Genomic DNA, 11,683 nt, shown 5'->3' on the forward strand with positions numbered 1-11,683 from the left:
TTTACCATTTAGTATTTGTCGTTTTATTGACTCCACACAATCCGGCTGCTACGGGTTTCACATTGAATATTTTCATCTCTACTCTACCCCTTCCTGTGATCTGAACCATGCAGGTTTTCGTTGATTCAATACATCATGAGTAGAGGGTGGCTACAGTATGAAGTAAAGACCCAAGGACCACATCTACTACCATTCATAACAAGAACATGTGCAGTAGCGCACAGCTGCAGTTCTATGTGATTGTTATGAAAGGTTGAGGTGGTTCAATTCTATGAATCTGGAGTGGGATGGATCCTGTTTGCATCATATGGTTTCATCTAGGCCAGTAGATTATATAACTCTCAGTACAGGTTACACATGGCATCAGTATTAGTGATTTAAAGAGGAGGAAAGCTTCAATGTGGAGAACAAAGCCAAGTAATGTTGAAGTTACTCCTTTTACCATTTACTTGGTCAGTCTGTACTGTCTACTCTCCACACAGCTGCTAAGGATCTTCCATTTTAAATACTTTCACCTCCTATTCTGCACTGCTTTGCTGCCCATTATTCAGAGATGCGTTCCAGTCATGTTTAGCACTCTGAATCTCTCTGCAGTCATTGGTTCAGCACATCATGGGTAGAGCATGGCTACAGATACAGCAAGCTATTATTATTTTACCGGCTGATCACCCATAATATTGCATTAAAACATAGAATATCACTTAATTTCCAAAAGATTCAGTGATGCTGATAATGCAGAATCTCACAACATTTCCCATCATAATGCCATAATGCACAAGTGGGAGAAATAATCCTTGCTATATCTGTACATTGTGTGACGTATTACCTCAATGACCAATGAGAGCAAGTACATCTTCTGTATAGAGCGGCTGTGTTATGATGCAGTTATTGATCATCATTGACATAATCACAAGAATCTTATGCAAAGGGAAATTGTCCGCAGCGAAGTGAGATTTCAGCCCCCAAACGTCTGTAATATTAATGCAATGTCTTACTTTTGTTGCAGTGAACACTGAAGAGACGGATCTACTACAACACTGTACAGGATGAGCATACGCTACAAGCAGCAAAATGATCTTGCAGTTGACAGTATGTTGTTCTGGTAATGTGCACAATTATTATTTATGGGCTACACACCACAGTGCTGGACATATTCTGTTAACTTCAACTCTACTCCTAACATGGAGATGTCTTCCTGGTGTTACTGATTCAGTACATCATATGCACAGTGTGGTTATGATATGATGGATTGATTTAATGAACCCACCAACCAATGATGACATCTGCATCATCTTCTGTAAAGTGCAGCTACAGCATGATATTATCAGCATTTGGTGCGGTATAATCAGAGGTATCTATGTGCTTTTGTGCCTGTTTTAAGTCCTCCAGCTTAACGCCCCTACACCTCCCACTACACAGGCATACTTACTTATGCATACACTGACATCTGGCATACCTACACACACCCCAGGGCCACTTCCTTCCCCTGATGTCAGGGAGAGGATGGGCATGCAGAGTGCAGTAAGTCTCCACGTTACTCTGGCCAACAGTCTTGGCCTACCTCCAGCATCTGTCACCCACAACATCTGTTCCCTCCTTGTAAAGTGCTGAACTATCTCACCTGGGTCAGTGCTATAGCTGATCACAGTGCCCGATCAGGATGTCACTGTGACAGGCAGCAGTGCAGATTGACCGGTCAATCAATGCAGTGCCGCAACATATGCACTAAATGAGATTTCCGTGCCCCCAGTCAGGTTACTCCCTGGGCAGTGACCCTGCTCACACCCTCCCCTAGTTCCACCTCTGATCACAATTATCTCTCTTGGAGAGTGTAGCAAATTGGAGTTGGGGGAATCTCACCTCTGCCATGCATGGTCACAATCTGGGCACAGGACCCAAATAGTGGGCAATGTGGCACTTCTTACAGTAGAGAATAAGTAACTTTATTCTTTACTTGTGTATTAAGGACCTTATTTGCATTAAATTCAGTCCACATGGGACCAAGACTTTCTGGCTTACTGAACAAAGTGGAATTGTTTCGTAGAGGGTGGAGAATTGTATTTTATCTGAAATTACCCCCTCTGCACAAAATACAAACAATTATACCCATACAAGTACCTTGTGGAAGTTGTTGCCCTCTATCTTCCTGTGGTCTCTCCCTGTTTCTCACCGTGCCTCCTCCCATTTCCTTGCACCTCTGCGTCTCCGCATATATCCCTATACTCAGAGCCGGCTCCGGTCAGTGACATGGGATGCCCAAATATGAGCATACCCATATATGGGCATCCATGCCACTGACCGGAGCCCGCTCTGTTGCGGATATGGAGAGAGACTGGGAGATTTACATCCCCTTATAATTCATATGGTGCATAGTACCGGCACGTATTGTTTTACCGGTACTGTGTACCTTCCTACTTTCACACTGGTACAGTATATGCTGCAGTGGGACTGAGAGGGATATATTGGTAACACATAGTCATTGTTGGGGGAATTCAATCCATTTTGAAAATAGTAATGAAATGTTTTTTACTTTTCTTTTTTTTCAGTAATGAAGAATGAAACATTTCTGTTAAAATTGAATTGGAGGTGAACTGGATTCATCATCAACTCTGCACCAGTGTGAATTAATGTTCTTTAATGTTCTGATAAGGTACATGCAACATCTCTTCCTCAACCCCTGCACCACTCTCTGCCTCTTGCCTCTCTCTCTCCACCTCCCTGCTAAGCGTATTAACCCATCTAATGTAATCCACATTCCATGTCTCACTTTACTCTTCACTTCTCACGTGCCCCCTGGAATGACTGCTCTCTGACTAACAAGGTCTATTTGTACATGACCTCTTCTGCTCTCATCATCCACCACCTCTCATTCCCCTCACCCCTGTCCTACTCGATACCTCAGCTTAATTGAACTCTCTCCTCTGACATCTACCCTTATCTCTAACCTCTCCTCACTTTCTGCTTAAACTAACTATCTTGTTAACTTTTACAATGCTATCATCTCCTCCTCCTCCCTCCTCCTCCTCCCTCCTCCATCATATATATGCCCCTTCTAGGCTCTGACACACTCATCCCTGTAAGGCCATGATTATCATGGGCACATGCTTGGTCATCCACAGTGCGTGCGAGCGATGCAGAGCCGCCTCGGACCTCAGTGCAGGGATTGCTGCATACCCCCAGCATCTGTCACCCACAAACAATACACACACTAATACTCCCCACAATACACACTATAATACCTCCTCAATACTAATCTCCCCAATAATATTATAGCTCCAAACACAATATACACAACACCCTTACACAAGATACACAATCTAGTACTCTCCTCTGCACCTCTACACACAATATAATACTCCCACACACACAATATACACACTACCCTCCTACCCCCATAAAATACAACCAATAATACACACACACTTTGTGGATGTTGGGACCAGCTCCCGGCATGCACCAGTGAAAGAGAGAGGCCCGCAGAAGCTCGGAAGAACTCCCTCCATCCGTGCCTTCCTCCGTTTCACATCTTCTCCCTGTCTCTCTCCCTCCCTTTCCTTGCATCTCCCTGCGTCTTTACGTATACCCAGTCAGTGACGGCTCTGGTCACGTGATGCCTTAATATGGGCTTATCCATATATGTTCATCCACGTCACTAATGTGATGCCCGCACTGTTGCGGAGCTGGTACTTACGACGGGCACTTATTGTTTTATCAGTACTGCGTACCTGACTCTACCGGCCTACTTTCAACACTAGTACAATATGTGCTTCACTACGAGTGAGTGGGGAATATTGGCATCACACAGTCACTGTTGAATATGCCATTCAATCCATTTTGAAAATAGTAATGCAATGTGGTTTTGTTTTGTTTGCTTTTTGCAGTAATGAAGAATGGAAAAGTTATATTAAAATTAAATTGGAGGGGGACTAGATTCAGCATTTCATCATGAACTCTGCACTTGTGAGAATTTAACTTCTTGAATACCCTGACAGGTACACGCAACATTAAGACTATAATCTGCTGTGCAAGCTTTCATGCTATACCTCCCCCTCAGGTTTTGATTTATACATTTGCTCCCTCAATTCATGTCCTCTAATATTTGAAAGCTCTCTCCTAGCATTTTCTCTTTACCACAGAACGTCATCCCAATGTAACCTCTCTCTTGTTCTTTCTGCTTGCTGTTTCCTCACTCCTCTGTTAAACTTTTCTAATTTCTCTAACTTCCACACTCCTGCTTTTATCCACATGTTCTCCTCTTTCCTTCCCCTACCTTTGCATGTGTCTACACACTGCACCATTTGTACAGACCTCTATTGCAGCTATTTCTGCACTGCTCAATGAAAAGCACTCTTTAATATCCTATTCTCTGTGCCCCCTCTCTCTGCGCCCCCTCTTTTGGCGCCTCCTCTCTCTGCGCCCCCTCTCTCTGCGCCTATCTGTCTCATTCTCTCTACGTCCCTCTCTCTCTACATAGAGCTATCTCTGTCTCTCTCTACACCTATCTCTGTGTCTCCTTCTATGTTTGCTGAAGTGTGGGATATCTCTTATAATCTTGAACCTGCTCATATACACATCGGGCCTCCCTGCCTCTGCCTCCCTGCTAAGAGTGTTAACCTATCTAATGTAATCCACATTCCTTTCCTTACTTTTCTCTTCCCTTCTCCTATGCCATCTGGAATGTCCGTTCTCTGACTAACAAGGCTCTAGTTGTACATGACCTCTTCTGCTCTCATCATTCACAATCAGTCATTCCCCTCACCCCATCTTACCTGTCCCACTGATTTGCCTCTGCTTAATTAAACTCTCCTCTGACATCTACTCTAACCTCTCTGCTCTCTCTCTCTTTCCGCTTAAACTAACAATCTTATTAACTCTTACAATGCTATCCTCCTATCTATATGCCCCCTCTAGGCTCTGACACACTTGTCCCTCTAGCCCACACCCTTGGCTAAATTCCCAAACATGTTCATCACACTTCCACTCGCTGTTCTTAATGCCTATGAAGGAAATCACACAATTGATATTTGATTTTTCTACAGTAAAAATGTCTCCAGTCCTGTATAAAGCTGCTCTCTGGGGCCAAACCACACTACTTTTTTTTCACATTCATCAACACTCAAATTTAATTTACGCTGTCTTTTTTTCCCTGTATTTGACTCCCTCCACTAACCTTCTCCTCACACTTGCCATCCTTCCTTCACTTCTCCTCAAGCATTTGACTACTTCAGAGGCAAGGTGGATGCCACCCACAAGGAGATTCCTTCTGTCCCTTCCCCCTTCTCTCCTTCTACCTAATTCTCCTTCTGCATTTGACTCCTTTTCTTCTCTTACAGAGCTGGAAGCTAATCATCTTCTCTTCTCCCTCTACCACATGCCCTCTAGATCGTATCCCCTCACACCTTACTGCATCTCTTAGTCCCCACTCTCACCCACATCTTCAAGTCCTCCCTATTCTCTGGCTCTTTACCCTCTTACTTTAAGCCTGTAGTGGTCACCCTTTTCTCAGAAACAACCTACACCCTATGTGCCTTACTAACTACCGCCCTATATCCCTCCTGCTGTTTGTCTCCTAATTGCTAGAATGTCAACATTCTTAAATCACATGCCCTCCTGGATCCTTTACAACCTGCCTTTCGTACAGCTCGTTCTACAGACTGTGCTTAAAGCAAATTCCCAAGGTCACTTTTCCCTACTAATCCTACTTGATCTATCTGCTGCGTTTGATGCTCTCAATCACTCTCCTCCTTCATATTCTAAACTCTCTCTTGGTATCCGTAACACAGTTCTATCCTGGTTTTCATCATAACTTTCCTGTCACACATTCTCCATCTCTGTTGCTAACATGTCTTCGTCTTCTATTGATCTGTCTGTGGGTATACATCAGGGCTCTGTTCTGAGATCTCTCTTTCTCTCTACATACTATCATTTGGTGACCTCATCAACTCTTTGTGACAATCCTATAAATAACAAATACAAATATCAGGTCATGGGAATAAGTGATTTGGACATAAAAGTAACATTTCGGAAGTGTGGACAACTAATACATCTTGTAGATTGCCTTTACAGTGTGATGTCATTGATTCAGTAGATTGTGTGCAGACCAGGACTGCAGTACAGTGTCACTCACATGGATGACTTGCGTGGTAGAAGCTCAAGAACAAGGATGTCAAACTCCAGTCCTCGAGGGCAGCAAACAGGCCAGGTTTTCAGGATATCCCTACTGAAAACCTGGCCTGTTTGGGACCCTCGAGGACTGGAGTTTGACATGCATGCTCTAGAAGGAGCACAGCTGTGGGTGGGAGGTGGATTTGCTTTGCATCAATGGTTTGGAGCAAGGTTTATTGTATGTATTATCATAATAACAATGCAATGCTTAACTTTTATTTCAGGAGGGATGACTGCAGAACAGAAGTGAATATTGAAGCCATGTGTTCCTTTTCTTGCAAAAGAGAAAATTTGAAGGACAGTTGAAGAGAAGGAAAATTACTACACAGAGACAGATAAGCAATGTGTATATTTCTCATTTACCATTTAGTATTTGTCGTTTTATTGACTCCACACAATCCGGCTGCTACGGGTTTCACATTGAATATTTTCATCTCTACTCTACCCCTTCCTGTGATCTGAACCATGCAAGTTTTCGTTGATTCAATACATCATGAGTAGAGGGTGGCTACAGTATGAAGTAAAGACCCAAGGACCACATCTACTACCATTCATAACAAGAACATGTGCAGTAGCGCACAGCTGCAGTTCTATGTGATTGTTATGAAAGATTGAGGTGGTTCAATTCTATGAATCTGGAGTGGGATGGATCCTGTTTGCATCATATGGTTTCATCTAGGCCAGTAGATTATATAACTCTCAGTACAGGTTACACATGGCATCAGTATTAGTGATTTAAAGAGGAGGAAAGCTTCAATGTGGAGAACAAAGCCAAGTAATGTTGAAGTTACTCCTTTTACCATTTACTTGGTCAGTCTGTACTGTCTACTCCCCACACAGCTGCTAAGGATCTTCCATTTTAAATACTTTCACCTCCTATTCTGCACTGCTTTGCTGCCCATTATTCAGAGATGCGTTCCAGTCATGTTTACCACTCTGAATCTCTCTGCAGTCATTGGTTCAGCACATCATGGGTAGAGCATGGCTACAGATACAGCAAGCTATTATTATTTTACCGGCTGATCATCCATAATATTGCATTAAAACATAGAATATCACTTAATTTCCAAAAGATTCAGTGATGCTGATAATGCAGAATCTCACAACATTTCCCATCATAATGCCATAATGCACCAGTGGGAGAAATAATCCTTGCTATATCTGTACATTGTGTGACGTATTACCTCCATGACCATTGAGAGCAAGTACATCTTCTGTATAGAGCGGCTGTGTTATGATGCAGTTATTGATCATCATTGACATAATCACAAGAATCTTATGCAAAGGGAAATTGTCCGCAGCGAAGTGAGATTTCAGCCCCCAAACGTCTGTAATATTAATGCAATGTCTTACTTTTGTTGCAGTGAACACTGAAGAGACGGATCTACTACAACACTGTACAGGATGAGCATACGCTACAAGCAGCAAAATGATCTTGCAGTTGACAGTATGTTGTTCTGGTAATGTGCACAATTATTATTTATGGGCTACACACCACAGTGCTGGACATATTCTGTTAACTTCAACTCTACTCCTAACATGGAGATGTCTTCCTGGTGTTACTGATTCAGTACATCATATGCACAGTGTGGTTATGATATGATGGATTGATTTAATGAACCCACCAACCAATGATGACATCTGCATCATCTTCTGTAAAGTGCAGCTACAGCATGATATTATCAGCATTTGGTGCGGTATAATCAGAGGTATCTATGTGCTTTTGTGCCTGTTTTAAGTCCTCCAGCTTAACGCCCCTACACCTCCCACTACACAGGCATACTTACTTATGCATACACTGACATCTGGCATACCTACACACCCCAGGGCCACTTCCTTCCCCTGATGTCAGGGAGAGGATGGGCATGCAGAGTGCAGTAAGTCTCCACGTTACTCTGGCCAACAGTCTTGGCCTACCTCCAGCATCTGTCACCCACAACATCTGTTCCCTCCTTGTAAAGTGCTGAACTATCTCACCTGGGTCAGTGCTATAGCTGATCACAGTGCCCGATCAGGATGTCACTGTGACAGGCAGCAGTGCAGATTGACCGGTCAATCAATGCAGTGCCGCAACATATGCACTAAATGAGATTTCCGTGCCCCCAGTCAGGTTACTCCCTGGGCAGTGACCCTGCTCACACTCTCCCCTAGTTCCACCTCTGATCACAATTATCTCTCTTGGAGAGTGTAGCAAATTGGAGTTGGGGGAATCTCACCTCTGCCATGCATGGTCACAATCTGGGCACAGGACCCAAATAGTGGGCAATGTGGCACTTCTTACAGTAGAGAATAAGTAACTTTATTCTTTACTTGTGTATTAAGGACCTTATTTGCATTAAATTCAGTCCACATGGGACCAAGACTTTCTGGCTTACTGAACAAAGTGGAATTGTTTCGTAGAGGGTGGAGAATTGTATTTTATCTGAAATTACCCCCTCTGCACAAAATACAAACAATTCTACCCATACAAGTACCTTGTGGAAGTTGTTGCCCTCTATCTTCCTGTGGTCTCTCCCTGTTTCTCACCGTGCCTCCTCCCATTTCCTTGCACCTCTGCGTCTCCGCATATATCCCTATACTCAGAGCCGGCTCCGGTCAGTGACATGGGATGCCCAAATATGAGCATACCCATATATGGGCATCCATGCCACTGACCGGAGCCCGCTCTGTTGCGGATATGGAGAGAGACTGGGAGATTTACATCCCCTTATAATTCATATGGTGCATAGTACCGGCACGTATTGTTTTACCGGTACTGTGTACCTTCCTACTTTCACACTGGTACAGTATATGCTGCAGTGGGACTGAGAGGGATATATTGGTAACACATAGTCATTGTTGGGGGAATTCAATCCATTTTGAAAATAGTAATGAAATGTTTTTTACTTTTCTTTTTTTTCAGTAATGAAGAATGAAACATTTCTGTTAAAATTGAATTGGAGGTGAACTGGATTCATCATCAACTCTGCACCAGTGTGAATTGATGTTCTTTAATGTTCTGATAAGGTACATGCAACATCTCTTCCTCAACCCCTGCACCACTCTCTGCCTCTTGCCTCTCTCTCTCCACCTCCCTGCTAAGCGTATTAACCCATCTAATGTAATCCACATTCCATGTCTCACTTTACTCTTCACTTCTCACGTGCCCTCTGGAATGACTGCTCTCTGACTAACAAGGTCTATTTGTACATGACCTCTTCTGCTCTCATCCACCACCTCTCATTCCCCTCACCCCTTTCCTACTCGATACCTCAGCTTAATTGAACTTTCTCCTCTGACATCTACCCTTATCTCTAACCTCTCCTCACTTTCTGCTTAAACTAACTATCTTGTTAACTTTTACAATGCTATCATCTCCTCCTCCTCCCTCCTCCTCCTCCCTCCTCCATCATATATATGCCCCTTCTAGGCTCTGACACACTCATCCCTCTAAGGCCATGATTATCATGGGCACATGCTTGGTCATCCACAGTGTGTGCGAGCGATGCAGAGCCGCCTCGGACCTCAGTGCAGGGATTGCTGCATACCCCCAGCATCTGTCACCCACAAACAATACACACACTAATACTCCCCACAATACACACTATAATACCTCCTCAATACTAATCTCCCCAATAATATTATAGCTCCAAACACAATATACACAACACCCTTACACAAGATACACAATCGAGTACTCTCCTCTGCACCTCTACACACAATATAATACTCCCACACACACAATATACACACTACCCTCCTACCCCCATAAAATACAACCAATAATACACACACACTTTGTGGATGTTGGGACCAGCTCCCGGCATGCACCAGTGAAAGAGAGAGGCCCGCAGAAGCTCGGAAGAACTCCCTCCATCCGTGCCTTCCTCCGTTTCACATCTTCTCCCTGTCTCTCTCTCTCCCTCCCTTTCCTTGCATCTCCCTGCGTCTTTACGTATACCCAGTCAGTGACGGCTCTGGTCACGTGATGCCTTAATATGGGCTTATCCATATATGTTCATCCACGTCACTAATGTGATGCCCGCACTGTTGCGGAGCTGGTACTTACGACGGGCACTTATTGTTTTATCAGTACTGCGTACCTGACTCTACCGGCCTACTTTCAACACTAGTACAATATGTGCTTCACTACGAGTGAGTGGGGAATATTGGCATCACACAGTCACTGTTGAATATGCCATTCAATCCATTTTGAAAATAGTAATGCAATGTGGTTTTGTTTTGTTTGCTTTTTGCAGTAATGAAGAATGGAAAAGTTATATTAAAATTAAATTGGAGGGGGACTAGATTCAGCATTTCATCATGAACTCTGCACTTGTGAGAATTTAACTTCTTGAATACCCTGACAGGTACACGCAACATTAAGACTATAATCTGCTGTGCAAGCTTTCGTGCTATACCTCCCCCTCAGGTTTTGATTTATACATTTGCTCCCTCAATTCATGTCCTCTAATATTTGAAAGCTCTCTCCTAGCATTTTCTCTTTACCACAGAACGTCATCCCAATGTAACCTCTCTCTTGTTCTTTCTGCTTGCTGTTTCCTCACTCCTCTGTTAAACTTTTCTAATTTCTCTAACTTCCACACTCCTGCTTTTATCCACATGTTCTCCTCTTTCCTTCCCCTACCTTTGCATGTGTCTACACACTGCACCATTTGTACAGACCTCTATTGCAGCTATTTCTGCACTGCTCAATGAACAGCACTCTTTAATATCCTATTCTCTGTGCCCCCTCTCTCTGCGCCCCCTCTTTTGGCGCCTCCTCTCTCTGCGCCCCCTCTCTCTGCGCCTATCTGTCTCATTCTCTCTACGTCCCTCTCTCTCTACATAGAGCTATCTCTGTCTCTCTCTACACCTATCTCTGTATCTCCTTCTATGTTTGCTGATGTGTGGGATATCTCTTATAATCTTGAACCTGCTCATATACACATCGGGCCTCCCTGCCTCTGCCTCCCTGCTAAGAGTGTTAACCTATCTAATGTAATCCACATTCCTTTCCTTACTTTTCTCTTCCCTTCTCCTATGCCATCTGGAATGTCCGTTCTCTGACTAACAAGGCTCTAGTTGTACATGACCTCTTCTGCTCTCATCATTCACAATCAGTCATTCCCCTCACCCCATCTTACCTGTCCCACTGATTTGCCTCTGCTTAATTAAACTCTCCTCTGACATCTACTCTAACCTCTCTGCTCTCTCTCTCTTTCCGCTTAAACTAACAATCTTATTAACTCTTACAATGCTATCCTCCTATCTATATGCCCCCTCTAGGCTCTGACACACTTGTCCCTCTAGCCCACACCCTTGGCTAAATTCCCAAACATGTTCATCACACTTCCACTCGCTGTTCTTAATGCCTATGAAGGAAATCACACAATTGATATTTGATTTTTCTACAGTAAAAATGTCTCCAGTCCTGTATAAAGCTGCTCTCTGGGGCCAAACCACACTACTTTTTTTTCACATTCATCAACACTCAAATTTAATTTACGCTGTCTTTTTTTCCCTGTATTTGACTCCC

The 11,683-nt window shown here is 43.5% G+C and overlaps 1 long non-coding RNA gene across 1 annotated transcript; it reads left to right on the forward strand.

The window, feature by feature from the left end:
* The first annotated feature begins 1,012 nt into the window (after nt 1–1,012).
* Nucleotides 1,013–7,582, forward strand: LOC142477775 (uncharacterized). Its single transcript, XR_012792687.1, has 5 exons — nt 1,013–1,102; nt 2,547–2,650; nt 3,882–3,992; nt 6,390–6,509; nt 7,530–7,582. It is a non-coding gene; the product is annotated as an uncharacterized LOC142477775 (long non-coding RNA).
* The last annotated feature ends 4,101 nt before the right edge of the window (nt 7,583–11,683 follow it).

This window comes from Ascaphus truei, unplaced genomic scaffold (assembly GCF_040206685.1).
Source record: "Ascaphus truei isolate aAscTru1 unplaced genomic scaffold, aAscTru1.hap1 HAP1_SCAFFOLD_2319, whole genome shotgun sequence".
Lineage (NCBI taxonomy): Eukaryota > Metazoa > Chordata > Amphibia > Anura > Ascaphidae > Ascaphus > Ascaphus truei.